The following is a 19,794-nucleotide window of genomic DNA, read 5'->3' on the forward strand; positions in this document are numbered from 1 at the left end:
GGCAGCACTGACCTCAGGGCGGATGCTGCTGCCAGGAGGCCCCCGTCCATGCCAAAACTTATGAGGCAAGGACGGGCAGAAGGCCGAGAAGTTGGAGGTCAGCCCGTGGCCGGCCCCGGCTATCGCGCCGGCGGAAGAACCTCTTCCAGCTGCCGTGGCGGACGCCGGCGCCGCGAGCGGCCCCGAAGCCACTCGCATCTGAAGACCGGGCACGCTGCAGCCGCCAGCGCCACGGGCAATACCCGCTCCTCCCCCCATCACTGAGTGGAAGGAGCAGGCCACCGCCTGCGCGGGGGCCGACCCCAACTCGGCACTCTCCCCTCCCCAGCCTTGGTGATGAAAATCCTTGAGGCTGAGGGAGGGGCAGAGGCCGCAGCCCGGCTCGCTTTCCCCCACCATCAAGCCGGAGGTTGCCATCTCAGGTGACCGACGGTGGAGGGGTGCGGCCGGGCTGCGTGATGAAAATCCTTGAAGCCGAACGATGGCTGAGAGGTACCAACTCCCATGGAGTTGCGTTCCTCCAACGAGGAGGCGGAAAGGCGGCGGATACCCCCCATCCGGGGGCCTGGAAGATGGAAAGACACGACGCATAAGGGAGGAAGAAGGCATGGTTGCCTTCCGAAAGGAGTCACCCTCCTTTTAAAGGCAACTCTCCCTACGTGCGCCCCCAGACGCCGCGGGCTGAGTCTTATCCAACACGCTCCAAGGCCCTCCCCTGCAACTCGGGGGCTGGGTCCCGCATGTCATGCAAACCGGCTCGGGGCAGAAGAAGCCAAACCGCCGCGCGTGGCGCGCACGACCGTCCAGCGGTTACAGGCGACCCCCCACCTTTGCCCAGACCAACGGGCGGAAGGGGCGGGCAGCCATACAGGCAGCATGCAACCGCACCAGGTGGACGCGCTTCTCCGACTTCTGACACACCAGCCTGGAAGCCCAGGCCCACGCGTCAAGCAACCGGCACGCCAGTTGCTGCATGCAAGCAACCGCACCGCCACTTGTGCCACCATCGCGCCTCTTCGGTTGTGGAGCCTATGCCGCGACTTGAGGCGACCCAGCACACGACCCAACGGCGCCAGCCTGGCGCGTCGGTCAAAGCGACCGAAAGTGGGCCGGCAGTAATGGCGGTGGCAGGCGGGCGGGCGCAGCAGTCACGTCATCAGCCAGGCTCACGTCCCATCCTGGGACAGCAAGAGAGCCTCCTCTCACGGCGTGAAGACGGTGCACCCGTGACCCGTTCCTTGAACGGATCACGCGCGCGCAACGGCCGCCCCGCCAACCACTCGCCCCGTCGCATTAACTCCGCGGCGGGACAGGCGGCGCCTCTGACGAGAGGAGCGCGCGACGCTTCGCTTTCGCCGTAATAGCCACGTCAGAAAAGGTACGCCACATCGTTCGATTTCGTATCCTTTTCCTTTTTCCTCTTTCTCTATCTCTTGCAACAGGGACCGGGAAAGGGGGATACCCCGAAAAGGATCCTTCTCCGCGAAGGAACCGGGCTCCGAGCCCCCCTACTGATCAGGGGTTCGAAGGCTGGCCCTCCGAAGGGTTCAACAGTCGCCTCAGATCGCGTGGGCCCGACACCCACTACTGGTCAGGGGTTCGAAGGCCAGCCCCCCGAAGGGTTCCATGGCCGCCTCAGGCTACTCGGGCTCCGCGCCCATTACTGATCAGGGGTTCGAAGGCTGGCCCCCGAAGGGTTCACAGTCGCCTCAGACACCGAGCGAGGGATGACCAGGGGTACGTTCGATACATAACCGAGGCTCGGGCTGCGCTCCCGAGGTACCCTAGGACATTTCCGAGACCAGCGGGAACGATCTTGTAACGGAATCCCATCGGAGGGAGGCATCGAGCCCTCGGACCCCGTCGCCAGGGGACCGGGTCCGGCAAATCACCCGCAGGTACTTTTGGGCGTGCCTCTGGGCCCCTAGCCGACCCCCAACGAACGGGGCACGGACGTCCACTCGGATTACCCGCTTGCAGCTCACCGGAGACACCATGTTCGGTGCCCATCGAGGGTAACATGGCGCACTCCCCCCCTCCTCCTTGCGGAAAGGCGACGTAGGGGCGTATGTAAAAAGTCGAGTCTGTCCCTGATCGTCCTCTCGCCCTGTGCAGAGGCTCGGGGGCTGCTCTCGCAAAAATCGGCTCCGGCCAAACCGTTGACAGCGTCAACATACCAGCCCGAGAGCTTGGGCCCCGACCGTGCACCCGGGCTACGGCCAGTTCGCATGAGGGAACGACCAGACCAGCCGAAGCGTTACGCGAGGTATTAAGACCTCGAAGGAGTGTAACCACTCCTCCGAGGCCTCGGGGGCTACACCCGGTGGGTGCGCTCGCGCGCACCCACCGGAACGAAATGCAACCGAGAAAGGCTGGTCCCCTTGCAAAAAAGTGCGACGAAAGCCTCCAAGCGAGTGCTAACACTCCCTTCGAGGCTCGGGGGCTACTGTCGGGGACCATAATTAGGGGTACCCTCAAGACGCCTAATTCTCAGCTGGTAACCCCCATCAGCATAAAGCTGCAAAGGCCTGATGGGTACGATTAAGTCAGGGATCAGTCCACACGAGTGACTCGATCACGCTTCACCCGAGCCTAGCCTCGGCCAAGGGCAGCCGACCTCGAGAGACTTCCGTCTCGCCCGAGGCCCCCCTTTTTATGGCGGACACATCACCGGCTCGCCCGAGGCCTTGGCTTCGCTCAGAAGCAACCTTGACTAAATCGCCACACCGACTGACCAAATTGCAGGGGCATTTAACGCAAAGGTGGCCTGACACCTTTATCCTGACACGCGCCCCCCCAGCAGAGCCGAAGTGACCGCCGTCACTCCACCGCTCCACTGACCAGTCTGACAGAAGGACAGCGCCGCCTGCGCCACTCCGACTGCGGTGCCACTCGACAGAGTGAGCCTGACAGGCAGTCAGGCCTTGCCAAAGGCGCCACGGCGAACTCCGCTCCGCCCGACCCCAGGGCTCGGACTCGGGCTAAGACCCGGAAGACGACGAAACTCCGCTCCGCCCGACCCCAGGGCTCGGACTCGGGCTAAGACCCGGAAGACGATGAAACTCCGCTCCGCCCGACCCCAGGGCTCGGACTCGGGCTAAGACCCGGAAGACGGCGAACTCCGCTCCGCCCGACCCCAGGGCTCGGACTCGGGCTAAGACCCGGAAGACGGCGAACTCCGCTCCGCCCGACCCCAGGGCTCGGACTCGGGCTAAGACCCGGAAGACGGCGAAACTCCGCCTCGCCCGACCCCAGGGCTCGGACTCCGCCCCGGCCTCGGCCGAACGACTTCCGCCTCGCCCGACCCCCTGGCTCGGGCTCGGCCTCGGCAACAGAAGACAGACTCGGCTTCGGAGGAGCCCCCACGTCACCCTGCCTAGGGCACAGACCCGCCACGTCGACAGGAAGCGCCATCATCATCCTACCCCGAATCGACTCGGGTCACGGAGAACAAGACCGGCATCCCATCCGGCCAGCTCCGCCGGACGGGCAATGATGACGCTCCACAAGCTCTGTGACGACGGCAGCCCCCAGCTCTCTTACGGAAGCAGGACGACGTCAGCAGGGACTCGACCGCTCCAACAGCTGTCCCTCCGCCAGGCTCCGTCGCACCTCCGACAGCCACGACATCACGCCAGCAAGGTGCCAAGATCTCTCCGGCTGCCACATTGGCATGTACCTAGGGCGCTAGCTCTCTCTCCGCTAGACACGTAGCACTCTGCTACACCCCCATTGTACACCTGGATCCTCTCCTTACGACTATAAAAGGGAGGGCCAGGGCCTTCTTAGAGAAGGTTGGCCGCGCGGGACCGAGGACGGGACAGGCGCTCTCTTGGGGCCGCTCGCTTCCCTCACCCGCGTGGACGCTTGTAACCCCCCTACTGCAAGCGCACCTGACCTGGGCGCGAGACGAACACGAAGGCCGCGGGACTTCCACCTCTCTCACGCTCGACTCCGGCCACCTCGCCTCTCCCCCCTTCGCGCTCGCCCACGCGCTCGAACCATCTGGGCTGGGGCACGCAGCACACTCACTCGTCGGCTTAGGGACCCCCTGTCTCGAAACGCCAACAGGGCCTCATATTCGGCTTGATTGTTAGTGCAATAAGTTTTCAATCGGCTAGAGAAGTCGAAGGGGACATTACTTGGTGAAACAAGCACGATGCCAATTCCTTGCCCTTCATTGCAAACCGATCCGTCAAAATATAAAGTCCACGGAGTAACAGTGAGGTATGATATGTCTAGTTTATGAGCATCATTAATCTGATGTTCCACAATAAAATCCGCTACGACCTGGCCTCTCATAGATTTCAATGGTTCATAGGCCAAGTTATATTCTATGAGTGCATAAGCCCACTTACCAATACCACTCATAATTGGGTTATGCAACATGTATTTGATCACATCGGCTTGACCAGAAACAGTGCAACGACTAGACAGTAAATAACATCTACACTTGGTGCATGCATAAAACAAGCATAAGCATAATTTCTCAATGAAAGTGTACCTCGTTTCAGCATCCACCAACCTCCGACTTAGATAGGTCACCACATGCTCCTTTCCTCCGGTCTCTTGTGTCAAAACAGCCCCAATAACCTTGTCTTCGGCTGCAATGTATAATCTGAATGGTACTCCTACTTGAGGTGCTTTTAATACGGGAGACGAAGACAAATATTTTCTAATGAGATTAAATGCTTCCTGCTGTTCTGCCCCCCAAGTGAATTCGACATCATTCTTAAGTCAAAAAATAGGGGTGAAGGCATCAATCTTCTCGACCAGGTTAGAAATAAACCTCCGCAAATAATTTACCTTGCCCAGAAACTTCTGCATTTCGACCTTATAGGTCGGAGGTCCCACGTTCCGAATAGATTTGATTCGGCCAGGGTCTATCTCTATACCATGTTCATGTATGATGAATCCTAAAAACTTACCAGCCAACACTCCAAAAGCACATTTACGTGGGTTCATTTTCAAACCATACCGACGCATTTTATCAAAGGCTTTGCGCAAATCAGCTACATGAGAACTAAACTCAGCCGATTTGACTACAATATCATCAATGTAGACTTCCACAGTGTTTCCCAACAGCTCATGAAAAAACAAATTCATAGCCCTCTGATAAGTAGCACCAGCATTTTTCAGACCAAATGTCATGACAACCCATTCAAATAAACCAATGAAGCCTGGACATATAAAGGCTGTTTTAGACGCATCTTCTTCGGCCATGAAAATCTAATTATATTCGGCATTGCCATCAAGAAAGCTAATAATTCTATTCACTGATGCATTATTGATTAATGTGTCGGCTCTGGGCATGGGATATTTATATTTAGGAGTTGCTCTATTTAAATAGCGAAAATCAATGCATAATCTAAGCTTACCTGACTCCTTCTTCTCCATCAGCACAATATTGGAGACCCACTCTGCGTATCTATAAGGTCTAATAAAAATAGCTTCTAGCAGCCGGTGGATTTTGTCCTTGATTCGTGGGAGAAGGTCTGGACGAATTGTTCTAGCTTTCTGCTTGAAAGGTCTGAAACAAGACTTAATGGGCAGCCGATGCTCTACGATCTCTCGGCTTAATCCCGACATCTCAGTGTAATTCCAAGCAAAGCAATCTGAATATTCCTTCAATAGACCGATCATTTCATTTCTAGGATCGGTCTCTAGGGTTTTGTTCACAAAAGTTGGCCTTGGAGTTTTACCATCTCCTATGTCGATCTCCTCTAAATGATCGGCCGATGTAAACCCCTATCCTAATTTATCGAGATCTCTAAATTCCTCTATCATGTCCCCCACAGAGGAACCAGATGATCTTTGTGTGATGGCGGACTCTCCGGTCTCGGGGGCCGGATCATCCATGATACTGTCCTTACGCTGTGGTAGATGTTCGGTCTTAAAGACCGAACTGTTTTGTGAAAGACCGGACCATCTAGCCTTAGAAGCCAAACTATCCATGACCAGGGACTCATGTATTCTATGTGTACTCATCATTTAAACTTTATTTAGGATTTAGCCGATTCTCTATCGGCTCTAGCATTACAGGAATGAAACCCTTCTTAGCTATACTTATGAACTGATAATCAGAAAAATCTACTCTTGTGAGACACGTAGCAGTCTCATAAGTCCAAAGTATAGGGGCATCGACCATAGCGATACAGGTCGATACATCAGCATGTACTTGTTCTACATCGTCGCCTACCCATTGTAGTAACATTTGATGTAATGTAGAAGGTACACATTGGTTAGCATGAATCCAATCCCTGCCTAGGATTAGACTATAATTTTCTTCTACGTTAGCGACGAAGAATGCAGCAGCAAGGGTCTTAGTCCTGATGGTTAATTCAACGGACGTGACTCCCCTAGCTTTGATCGAACTATCAGTTCCAACACCGCTGAGGGTCATGTGATCTTGACAAGTTTGTCATCTTGTTTACCTAATTTTCTGTACAATGAATAAGGCATTAGATTTACAGCCGCCCCTCCATCTACCAACATTTTAGCAATCGGTATCCCATCAATGTGACCGCGCACGAAGAGAGGCTTCAAATGATTTACCGATTCCTTTGGTTTAGTGAAGTTGGCTTCTTTAGGACCAAAATCAAACTAGGCAACAACAGGTTCATCGTCGCCGATAATAGTACAATCGGCGGAAAATGTAATAACATTTACATCTATACCTGGGCGCTATGGAGAAGCTTCATAGTCGACCAGGTCTTCTCCCAGTAGATCGTCCTCCTCCATTAATGTCGGCACATCGTCGGAGGCGTCCTGGTGTGGTGCGGACGGTCCGGACTCAGGGGTCGGACAGTCCGCGCCTTGTGTAGATAGTCCGGTCCTTTTAGTCGGGCTGTCTGCCATACTCGCACGGTGCTGCACAAGTGTTGTTTTATTTTCTATTTTTGTGGTCGTTTGCTTTTCCTCAACGGCCTTTGGTCTCCATTTCTTTTGCGGTGGCGGGTACTATGGATGTGTGTCATTGAATATCTTTTTTGTCTCCTTCTCCTGGCTCTCCTTCGCTCTTAGGCGCTGTAATTTTCGTTTTTGGGATCGTGTCAATCCTGACGGGCACCATCGAGGCATGGAGTATTTTGGATCGGCTGGTTGGATGGCAGCCGTATCCTCTTTTTTGGTTGTGTTGGCCGATTCACCAAAAATCATCGGCCCTTCATTATTTTCCTGTATGATGACATCTGCAGTACCTATTTTGATGATGTCCTTTTTGTTGTTCTTTCGGTCACTGCAGGTATATGCCCTCCTGCCGGATTGGTCAGCCTTTGAGGCCGAGTAGTCCGACAATCTTGTTGGGCCTGTGGCTGGTGACCAGATTGAGCGGCGCTCAATCGGTCTTGTACTGGAGGTGCCAACCTATTGAATACAGATGTTTGGGGTTCCCCCCAAGCGGGGTACTGTGGCATCCCAAATAGATATGGTGGCATGCCCCACATTTGATTTGGGACATATGGTGGAGGTATGTTTGTGTATGGATATGGCATAGGTGGATATGGGGGTGGAGGTGTCCATGTAGGTATGTTAGGTCTCAATTGGACAGTATGACCTTCCATTTCTTCCGATTGGTGAGGTGGTCCAATCGGTCTTACCTGATGTTGCTCACGAATGGGCGAGCGAGGTCGCTTTGCTGGGCGGTCACTGGGGTCGGCCTTCTTTTTCACATATTTGGACAATAATTGATCGAAAGTCAGGCCGGATTTGACCAGCCGACCAGCTGCTTTAAACATATTAGTTTTCCACGTACCTATCTCTGGTCGTCGTGGTTTGAAGGTACGCGGTCGTTGCGGGTCTTGAGTATAACTGGACCGTTCGCTGGAATTCTTCGGACCGTCCGGCGTGGTCCCGGACCATCTGCGTCTGTGGGTCGCCCCATCCAAGATGCGCAGCACGGGCTCCTGCTCCTGCCCCTGCCCCTTGGTAAGCGGTTGCCCCACAGTGCCGGAGGTTGTGATGGTCACCTTAAGAGTCTCCCCTCCATCAGGAGTCTTCTCTGCCACCACTTTCCTGCAAGAAATCTTATGATTCCCATCGGCCTCTCTTACGTTGATGATTATTTCTTTGTCTTTGCCTTTATCGGCTGTGCTTGGCCGAATCAGGACCCTCTTGCCCTCGAAGTCGATCATGTTCATCGGAAGGGCTCCTGTCTACCTGCATTTCCTGAAATTTCAATCGTCCTTCATTAATGGCCGATTGAATCTGTCGACGAAATACATTACAATCATTAGTGGCATGAGAAAATGAGTTATGCCACTTGCAGTATGCACGACGTTTTAGTTCGTTGGCGGATGGAACAGTATGATTTTTTTAATGTTGCCATTTTTGAGTAATTCATCAAATATTTTATCACATTTGCCAACATTAAATGTAAACTTAACTTCCTCTTGCCGTTTCTTCTGAACCGGTTGTAAGGAGGAACAAGCCGAAGATTTGGTCTGTTTTGGCCAAACCATTTCAGTCGTGTATACCTCTGTTGATTCGTCATCTGAGCTGCTTTGGTTGCACTCTACTATATGCACATTGTGACGAATTATTTTAGTAGTTTCTTTGCTTCGGCTCTCACAAGCTAAAGCTCTTTGATGTAATTGTGCTAGCGTAAAGAACTGGATAACTTCTAATCTTTCTTTTAAATAATATCGTAGTCCATTGAAGGTTAATCATGCTAGCTATTTTTCCGCTAATTGTATTTGGAAGTGTAGGTTTCTTGTATCCCGGAACCTCCAGATGTATTCATTAACCGATTCGTCCTTCCCTTGTCGCAGGGCCACTAGGTCTACCAAATCTAATTCATAATCACCGGAAAAGAAATGATCGTGGAATTTTTATTCTAACTCACCCCATGACAAAATAGAATTAGAAGGTAAAGTGGCGTACCATGCGAACACGGTTCCTGTTAAAGACAATGAAAATAAACGCACGCGGAATGCTTATGTGTCGGCCAATTCTCCTAATTGTGCTAGAAACTGGCCTATGTGTTCACGCGTGCTTTTTCCTTGATCACCCAAAAATTTTGCAAATTTGGGTATCCTGGTTCCCTGTGGGTATGGGTGGTGATCAAATCGGCTGTCATAAGGTTTCCGATATGATTGCCCCCCCAGGGACCATGCTTACTCCGAGCTTATCTCGGAACACCCCGGCTATTTCTTCCCTCACTATATCGATGGCAGCCGGTGCGAGACCACCGGCTCTCTGGTCAAACATAGGTGGAGTTGGCTGGATATTAGCATGTTGTCTTCTCTCCCATTGGTTTGAGCTATGTGGTTAATTGCTATTTGCCCTATATGGCTCATAGGATTGATCGTTCCTTTCCGGCCTTCTAGGCGGGCCAGAAAGCTTTCCTGGGCTTGGGATTCTGTATTAATGGGCTGATGCATTGCATAGTATGATGGAAAGTGTTGCTGGGACGGGTGAGGATTTAGGTAACACTCCTCCTCAAAAAACTCTGCGTCGGACCGTCCGGTTGTATACGCGGACCGTCCGACGGTATGCGCAGACTATCCGGATATGTGCCCGGATCGTCCGTGATTATATGCGAACCGTCTGTCGCTGTATGCGGACGGTCCGATTGGGTAGTTTAGATTCTGCGCAGTACGTTGTGGCTTAGGCGCATGTCTGGGTAACTCATTAAAAATGGGTCCGTCCGTTGCTGGCCTGGACGGTCCGCGCTCACGTGCGGACGGTCCTGACATGTGCAGATCGGCTGATTTACTGCCGATTTGTAGTTGCTCAGGGTATGTGTCCATCGGCATCCCATAAAGGGGCTGTGACTGGCCGTGACAACCTATAGCCGATGTATTACACGTGTTTCCCCCTAATCCAACCTCGTGCGAAGGAAAATTTGCAATAGTAGATTTATCAAATGCACGTACTAGTCTCCTATAATCATTTTGCATACCCCCTATGATATTTTGCATTTTTTCTCGCTGTTCATCTACATAATTCTTAAGAGATTATAGCTCGTTTGTGTTACTTACATTGGGGATATCTGGTGTGGGTCGGAGCGAAGCCGGATCCGTCGCCCGTTGCCGGACGAATTTATTGTTTCTGTCCACCTTGAAGTTGGCCAGAAACTTCACCTCTGCCTCTTGAATCAGCTGCTCCTTGTGCTCCTCGAACTGGAGCTGTTCGTCAGCCGACAAGGTTTCCCAAGTCGGCTCTATAATGTTGCTGGGGAGACTTCGGAGCTGTCCCTTGAACCGGCCATTAAGAGCCGATTTGATGGATCTATATATGTTTTCCCCAGGGGAGTCGCCAAAATATGTTGACACCTTTTTCGGGCGTCAATCACTCAACACAAACTGTGGCGGTGCTCTCTGCACAGGGGCGGACGGTCTGTGACCAGGGGCCGGACGGTCCGCGACCTGGCGCAGGGCTAGGGTTTCCTGCCTGTCGGCCGGACGGTCCGCGCATGTGCGGGGGCGGCGAAAGGTCGCCGGCGGCGCCTGGATCTCGCTCCCGAGAGGGACCCCGTCGGGGAGGAGAGATCCTAGGAGTTGTCTAGGCTCGGGCAGACCCACCTAGACTCCTCTAATCGACGTAGAGTCGAAGAGAAGCGGAGAATTTGGGGATTGAGAGGCTAAACTAGAACTAGACTAGAACTACTCCTAATTGTACAGGAAATAAATACGAGATAAAAATGTTATTGATTCGATTGATAAATTACAAATCGGTTGTATGCCTCTACTTTTATAGAGGAGGGGGCTGGACCCATTACAAACAAACTCCCCGAGCTAATTCCGTGAATTCCGTCAACAAACACAGCAAAAAACTCGGAACCCTAACCCGTTCTGCGTGCGCGGACCGTCCGGACCACGGATCGTCCGGCCACAGGGCCGGACCATCCGGTCGGCTCAATTTGGTCCCTAACAGCCCCAAAGGTATACTAGGATACTGTTCTAGATTTGTTAAAAAACGATTACTATTGTTTTGAGCAACGGTTTGGTCCTTTCCTGTTGGTGACTGCAGGTTATTGAAGGCAAGCGGTTCAATATAAATTGTGGTGTCTATAGATTTGGCATATGCTTGTGGGAAATCTGCTGCTGTGACATGCCATATCCAGACCTCAGTTTTGCAGACGTCTCATCCGCCGTTGTTTATCAGGTTTGCTTTCAGAATCTGGACTCACTGCTCGTAATCATTTAAAAAAAACTCGACCTGCATGGTAAGACAGCCTCCGAGTATTGTATTAAGAACAATACCTTCTCACACAGGTCGAGAAAACCCCTGCCCACCCATATACAGCGGCATCGAAGTCTATGTGTGAACAACTGCGACCGGGGCTGAGCCTTAGACCTGTGCTTTGGCGTGGGATAGACAAGAGGATTTTTTAATTACAGCCTAAAATTCGCTCCCACGAAGAGTCGAACCAGGACCTAAAGAATGCTATTCAGACCACCTAACTAACTTGGCTAGAGATCTTTTCGTGGTAATCATTTACATTTACATACTGAACATGTATTGGGAAGAACAGATCAACAATGCTTTGTGTGCATGGAGTTTATTGGATCCCGTGTATCCCCATTACCTAGCTTCGTAAAAATGGTACCCTAATCCTTGCCACTGCGATTCTAGTATTAAAACAAGAGAGATTTTTATATTTAACACATAATTCGTAAGACTTTCAAGATTTGACACCCATATCACAATGACATGTGGGGCCACTATGAGTCATTAACATGTGGGCCAGGGTGTCAAATCTTGAAATCTTGAAATGTGCGAATTGGGTGTGAAATCTTGAAATTTCTCATTAAAACAACTGCAACATTGGTGTTTTGTTATCCTCGCGTGTTTTAGCTCCTGAAGCCTGTCTTTTAACTATTGATTCTCGTGGGCAGGTGCAGGGTGGATGGATTCATTTGACCCCGTTGTGCAAAACGAATCGGCCTCGAGTACACCATTTCTCTTCCTCAGTTCCTCTGCGCTCGCTCGCTTTTCGGTCTCCTCGGCTTAGCTAGGTCTCTAGCGGAGCTCTGCTCATGCCGCCACCGACGCCTTTCCCTTTTGCCCGCATGTCATGGAGAAGGCTTCGATTGCCGCAGATAGAGCTGTCGCTGTTGCTAGACGTGCTGAACTGGTCATTGTGCCTAGACTAGCTTTAGTAATATGCCTAGAACATGCCATTGAGGCACCGGACAACGACCAAGAACGAGGTTATTGTTGCGTGTCTCCAAGCCACAGCAGGGACTGATCCAGAATTTTTCTATGACCCAGGCCAAATCTACTAAATTTCTTTCTCTTCATTTTATCTTAACTATTTTATACCATATAAATAGAGACTTATATAGAGTTACATATATCAAGCCCCAGGCCACGGACCAGATGGCCCGGGGTGTAGTCCGCCCCTAGCAGCACAACACACCACCTCGACTTCAGCTATGTCACCGTCTAAGGGCTATCATCTACATGGAGTACACATTGGTTTCTACTTTAGTCGCAACACTCACACTACATCTAAGGGCTATCATCTACATGGAGTACACATTGGTTTCTACTTTAGTCGCAACACTCACACCTAGATTTCAAGCTAGTCGGCTCCTTCGGCTTCTTCTCCAGTTCCATCGTTTGCGGTGCTCCTATTGCGACTACGGGGATGTGGGGTGATTTTTGCATGGTCTGAACAGAAGCTTGTGTCTTCCTGAGTTTTGTCATCGCCTAGAAATTTTGTGGCTGGTGTATAGAACTGAGATAACCGTTTGCGTGCACTTTTTTCTCGGCTACTGGGTAGATAATGACTTCGTGTGCCTCTCTTTTCTCGGCTGAGACAAACAGCAAATTCAAAGATGACACTGCAATAAATAAGACCACTTAACAGCCATAGTTTCTGCATCATAATCAGTACAACATATGACGTTACGGCGTATCAGACATAATCTCTACTAACTATTAAGGGTCATGTGTAGACCGCCCCCGCCCCCGAAAACCACGCGCCTGCTCCATGGCAGCCCGACCCCGGCCGCCGCAAACCCCGCTGCGCCGCAAACCGCCCGCTCGACCCCGGCCGCTGCAAACCCCGCCCGACTCCGGCCGCCGCAAACCACGCGCCTGCTCCACGGCAGCCCGACCCCGACCGCCGCAAACCCCGCTGCGCCGCAAACCGCCCGCTCGACCCCGGCCGCTGCAAACCCCGCCCGACTCCGGCCGCCGCAAACCCTGCCGCACCGCAAACCGCCGCGCCCGCAAACCCACCGCACAAAGTCTGCGCCCGATGCCCTGCAAACCCCGCAAACCAAGCCGCGAGTTCCCGTGCCCAAGGAGGGTCTTGCGATGGTGAACAGCACGGCCGTGGGCTCCGGTCTCGCCTCCACTGTGCTCTTCGAGGCTAACATCCTTGCCATCCTCGCTGAGGTCCTGTCCGCTGTGTTCTGCGAGGTCATGAACGGCAAGCCGGAGTACATCGACCACCTGACCCACAAGCTCAAGCACCACCCGGGACATATCGAGGCTGCTGCCATCATGGAGCACATCTTGGAGGGCAACTCCTTCATGAAGCTTGCCAAGAAGCTCGGCGAGCTCGACCCCTTGATGAAGCCCAAGCAGGACCAAAGTGAGCGCTCTACTCTGCCCCCTCCTTCCCCTATCTCAATCTGAAGTTTTCTTTGCCTAGATGCTTGAGGATACAGAGGCGGGTCAATGTGTAGTGGTTGGTGAATTTCGAGTAGAATGATGATTATTTGGGAGCTGGACAGATTTCAAGAAAAATAAAATATTACCTTGTCCAGCCTACATGTTTATTGGAAATTAAACAAAAGAAACCATTACGTTCTGCCTTGATAGAATGATAGTTGATACGAGAAATTATCACGAGCACTGGGTGCAATCTTAAGCCATCAGAATACAATAATAGCTTTTGATAATTGTGATGCTGTTTCCTGACACCAGGCAAGACCAACTTACAGGTGACCATATATGGCGTGGACGGCAAAGAAAAATAGACAATCCGATAACAGCTAACACAGTCAAAACCTCACTATCAATACAAGAGTTTGGTCATTCTTATTTCTTGTTGCAGCAAATAGGTCTCAAGGGAAAAGCAAAATCACCGAAACAACCATATAACTCTTTTAAGCATGCACCAGCTCCTGAAGGTGTGCTAATCAGGGCTCAGTGGTGGTCCTTCGTCTCAAACAAGCCATCAGGGCCTGCATTACACAATTGTATGATGCATCAGAAATGGAAAAGCAAAATTCATAATCGATAGCCTGAAGTCTGAAATCACAATGAAGTTGTTCGGCAGCAAGAAAAGGTTGCTGCAGACTCCATAGTGTTTCACTAAGAGAAAAAAGTCCATCTGCTACAGCAGCAGCCGCCGCAAGCTCTGAGCGAACGGCTTCAATAATGTTTATCGTTTGCACCTAAATTAGATGATACAAAAGAACATTGTAGCTAACATGACTGATATTGTATCAAAGTACTGTATTTACAGTTTACTTTAGCTAAAGGTGTTTTCATCAATTGAAGAGATGTTCTGCGTTGAAATTGTACTATTTTTCCACTAACAGTAACTAGCTTGGTATCTGTTTTGCAGTCGTTGATGAGTGCAGCAATTCCAAACGTCATTGGTTGGATTGCGATCTCCTTTGCAAAAGTATGATTCTTTTTAAAATTTTAGACGTCATTGGTTGGATTGTGATCTCATTTGCAAAATTATGGTTCTTTTTTAAATTTCAGCATACTACTTCCATCTTGAACTAGAATTTTGCATGGTCTGAAATTGCATATGGAGAACTTGGATTTTAATGCTTGAGCTAGAAATTTGCTTGGGCTGAAATTGCATATGGGTAACTTTGGTTTTAATGCATACATATGAGACAGCTGGTGTGCAAATGCTACCAATTAATGAATGGAAAAAGTTAATTGGTCAGATGCCATTTGTCTCCTTTGCTAACTGCCCAATGGTTAAGCTGATCTATCTAGGTTAATTTGCTCATATTATCAACAGAGTTGATGAAGGTTCCAAAGATATGATTTTCTTTTTTTGCGCTTTGCAGGGAACAAAAATGGTCTACAAGCATTTGGCCACACTATACTTTGTTTTTGTCTTTGATAGCTCTGAGAATGAGCTTGCCATGCTCGACCTCGTACAAGGTAACCCAATGGCTTATTGATGAAAGAGGAAAGCTTTCTCACTTTTCTAAGAGAACGCATTATATTCATGCCATTCACCTGTTCGGCCTGTCTTACTACATAAATATTAGCTATTTATTGTGCTTATTTCAGTATTCAATCACCCTTGTATTTAACATTTTTATTCTGTATTTGATGCATTATTTTTTCTGTTATGAAGTACCTACGAATTTTGATGTAACTACACTAGCACGTTCTCAACTTTCTTCTCTGTCCATCAATTCTTATAGCTACTAAAAATTTTCACTTTGGACTTCACTATAACTGAAGACTTATTTTGTCTTCCTTTTGTCTAAAAGGACTTATCAGCTCTGGTTCTAGGAGATTGATTCCTCTATACTAACTTTGTCTCGTACACAGTGTTTGTTGAAACATTGGACAGATGCTTCAAGAATGTATGCGAGCTTGACATCATATTTAACTTCAACAAGGTACCATATGTCCATATGATCCTACCTTTTTTATCCTTTTATAATAGAATAGTGTGCCTATCGAGGATGCAGGGTTTCTATCCTGCTGAAAATTCCATTTATGATTCTTCAATTGCATGTTGCATGTTTTAGGCAGCAAAAAAGGTGGGACACAGAAGCTGCATCACCATTTTTGACAGCAGTTGGGTTATCTATTTCAAATTACGCCTTTTTATGCACATGCCATATGCAATACTGTGCAAATCTGAAAGTTTGAGTATAACAAATGCCTGAATCCAAGAATCCCTGTTATGCAGAATAGCTATACCATTATCTATCCATCTAATTAATTATTGTGGTTGTAATAGGCAATATAGATAGGCTTCAAATGGATAATTTTCTTAGGAGCTGGGTGGAGTTTGGATGGCAGCTGCATTAAATGATGGAGGGCACTGGGCACCCCTGGGAGAGAGGCTTTGGCTAAGCAGGGAGATAGAGTTAAGAACTTGAGATACATAGGACTTCTATTTTTAAATTACATTGTCTGCTTTGGCTCTACACTGCGCACATCGTTATGTGGAAGATAATCCTCACTCTTCAGAAATCTAAGTTGACATAGACAGAAACAATCTAAACAATAAAGATGGAATCATGTATATATTACACAGTACTTCAAATAGGGAATCTGCACTATCCTTCCTGCTGCCTACCCATTGTGGCTGTTGTCCGCGTTAGTTTGCCACCACCTCCCAGTGGTGTAGAAATTTGTTAGTATGCTGGAGCATATTTTCATGTTGTGGCAATAGAATTTTGTTGTATGCAGGTAGTTGTAGCTCTACGCCAAACTTTGGCCCCTTAGCACTGAACCTGTGGATGCATATGGTGCTGGTTTTCCCTTGTTCTTTGAATTCTCAACTTAAGTGTTGGCAATGAAATGCTCAATCTTAAGACAAAATGCCCTGATGAACCATGGCACGTCGTTGGCACCAGCGTCCAACTCATCCTAGGCAACCCTATGCGAAGATGTCGCCATAGTTGTGTTCGGGCTCATTTCCTTCTCAGCAAGTTTTCGTTTTTGCCTCCTCTGTTGTTTTGTTCCAATGTCACCCTTGACCTTGAGATCTGATCCTGTGTGTATGCAGAGATGGAGGAGTCTGGATTCGCCATCACCAGCATCAATGGAAGGATCAACATGGCTGTTTGGGGGCCACTAAACAGGACCATCGTCACTGCTAGGGTGGATGCTACCATTCGCATATGGGACTCAGAGGTTAGGATAACATGGTATTATGTCCCTACAAATAGTATTGATGGCCGCTATAATTTGGTTATCTAGCCCTAAAAATGCCCCATCAGTTTCTTGTTGTAATGTGGGCTATGGGCATCTGATGGTGATACAATTTGCCTTTACTGTATAATATGCAATGTTTTTGCACTATTAAAAATTTTAATTGTTTCTCCATAACAATGGAGAGGAGGCCCAGGAGGATGAGGAGCGAGAACGGGTGTGCCAGAAGCAAGGCCACCAGCGCGAAGGCAACCATGGTGGCGTAGTTGACGCAGAAGTAAGGGTAACACGTCTTCTTCAATCACTGATGCCCTCCTCTCTTCGCATCGGACTTTTGCAGTTTCACATGCAGTGAGTAGTTCCACCTTTATTCATTACATCCTTGTCTACAAACCTAGAGTATCGTTTATAGATGTATTCGTTCCCGAGTCTCATTCTCTTATTTTTTTGGCTTACCAAGTGCTGAACAGCAACCGACCAGCTCCTCTTAAAAATTATTGATTCCCTTTCTTCGACGCCGACCATGATCGAAGTTGTTCCCCGTTGATTTCTCAACAATGTTGTTTAGTGAACTGCTTGTTTGGTGAACAATGTTGTAAGGACAAATGTTGTTGTCACTGACTAACTATTTGTTTGGTGAACAACTTGTTGTCAGCCATACAAATAGGTTGCTGTCAACAATTCTTCAGTGCAAAACCAGCCAACTAACTGTTTTGCATGAACTGACCATTTTTCAATTTTGACAGCAACATGTGTTCAGTAATAGGCAACATCATTTTAACATAGATTCACAGATTGCTGTTTTTTTAGTTTTGACAGCAAAATATCAACTTACCAACAGGTAGCTTGCACAGATTTACTTGTACACAGATTTAAAACAGCAACATACCAACAGGTTCATACATCCAGTTCAACATAATAATGTTGTCAGTTTGATTGGTCGTTCTCTGCTATGAATTGGTTGCTGTCAGGATTTGAAGTTTGAACTACATTTTCATCCAACTGACACAATTATTGGGTGCTACTTTGAACTCCATTGTCACCAAAAAAAGATAGCAGACCACTCAGGTTTCGGTCTCATCAGAAGCAGTAGCACTCGGTAGTATTCTTCCTAGCCGATCGATTGAGCAAACTAGGTTCCCTATAATCAAGCATCGCAGTCCACTTGTTGCATGTTGTTGAATAGTCTTATTTTTCTTCCTTGGTTGCTCTTCATTCTGTATAAATTACTAATTATGGATGGATGAGTATTGACTGCATGGTCTCTATTTTCTCGATGACTAAATCTATTGCCTTTGCTTTTCTAAACAAAAATAAGAACAATTAATCTAGCAGTCTGCTTATATATTTTTCTAAGTTGCTTGAAAAAAGTCGAGATTCTATACAATTGCTCCCTTTTTAATATTCCGTATCAGAATTCCATGTCTATGTTTCTTACCTTTGGTGCTACTATTATAGCCATGATGATTTTAGCATGTTTTCATTCTATTAAATTATGTGTTCACAGTTGGATTTTGGGAAAAAGCTTCCATCATTCTTCTTCATTCAAAAGAGGATGGCTTTTTCAGATGATGGAAAGATGAAGGTATGAGTTGGTGTGCCCATTATTTCACTTTTGTTCATATTATGGTCATAATATTTCTGACGTTTCTATCCTTGTTTCTCCTCCCTTTGTTTTTTTAAATAAATCTTGCATGTGTTCTGCTTTGTACTATGGGGTTGTCAGCCAAACCTTTTAGGGACAAGGGGTAACAGGCGTATTGCCATGACCAACAATGGTGCAGAGAAGAAAAACAAGAGGAGCAGCAACGGGCGATGCGCTAAGGTGGGGGCAATTGAACAATCTGAATGAAGCAGGTGAGCTTCTGAAGGAGATCATGCCACACAACGGCTAGCTCAGTGTTTCACATGTCTGGAGGCGCGGCTTGCAGGTCATCATTCGGAGTTGGTCATGGCCTCATGGCAGAGCGCCCCTCGTTTGTGGAGTTCCTCGAGGCATATTTATAATAATGTTATATATTTATATCGTTAATATAATATTAGTGTTACGGCGATATTTTGTCACATGGATTTTACATATTATATTAATATTTGTCATTTTGTATATATGTTTCATCAATACAAAACATAGAGGAAAATGTGAAAACAAGAACTAATTTTGATTCTTTTTCAGGCTCATTTTTATTGACCAGAAGTATCCAGCCTTTTTGAACACAAATTGCATGAGCTCTTACTTTCAATTAGAGTATAAAGCAGGTATTGCGGGCAATTGAGCTTTCTAAAGAGATAAAATAGCATGGGAAAACCCTTAATTCATAGTAAATATTTTTTTATTTACTTTCATCTCATATTGTCTGCCTTTTCTACTCCTTGTGAAAATGGAGTTTGAACTTAAAATTTTGCAGAAGGCTGAATGAATTTCGTACCACCTGTACACAACTTTTCTGAAACTTATGTTAAGGTAAGATGAATTGAGCAATGAGCACTGATTACCTGAGCAAAGTAGCAAATAGTTACTGTATTTGTAGCCAATATCTGATAATTTCCTATTATTTAAGCTGCCCAAGAATTGCCATAACGCTTTTGTGAAGTGTCTAGCATGGTCTAACTTGGTACTAACCTAGCAAGATCAACCACCCAAGTTCTCATCCCCTGTTACTCCCAATGATCAATGAATAACTAACTACCCCTCCACCTCCAGTCAAACAACTTATGAATTAACGATGACAAGCATCAAGCAAACAGTACCTTTCTTGATGGAATGGCCAAAGTAAAGTTGCTGAGCACTTGGATGTCTGGGCGGGATGGGTATTTGAAGCTTACATGCCTGAAATCTATGTTGCCGTCAACTTTTTCTATAATCACGCCTGAAAGTTATTTGTTGCCACTTTCAGTTTTTCATATGAAATGAACCTTGTGCTGGTGGGGCAAAGAAGAGACTCTACTGCAGAAACTGCATCTGGTGTC

The 19,794-nt window shown here is 48.1% G+C and overlaps 1 pseudogene; it reads left to right on the forward strand.

Moving 5' to 3' along the window:
• LOC109945082 (dual specificity protein kinase shkE-like) overlaps positions 1-19,794 on the forward strand; it is a 41,791-nt pseudogene that overhangs the window by 20,162 nt on the left and 1,835 nt on the right.

Source organism: Zea mays, chromosome 3 (assembly GCF_902167145.1).
Source record: "Zea mays cultivar B73 chromosome 3, Zm-B73-REFERENCE-NAM-5.0, whole genome shotgun sequence".
In the NCBI taxonomy this organism is placed as follows: Eukaryota; Viridiplantae; Streptophyta; class Magnoliopsida; order Poales; family Poaceae; genus Zea; species Zea mays.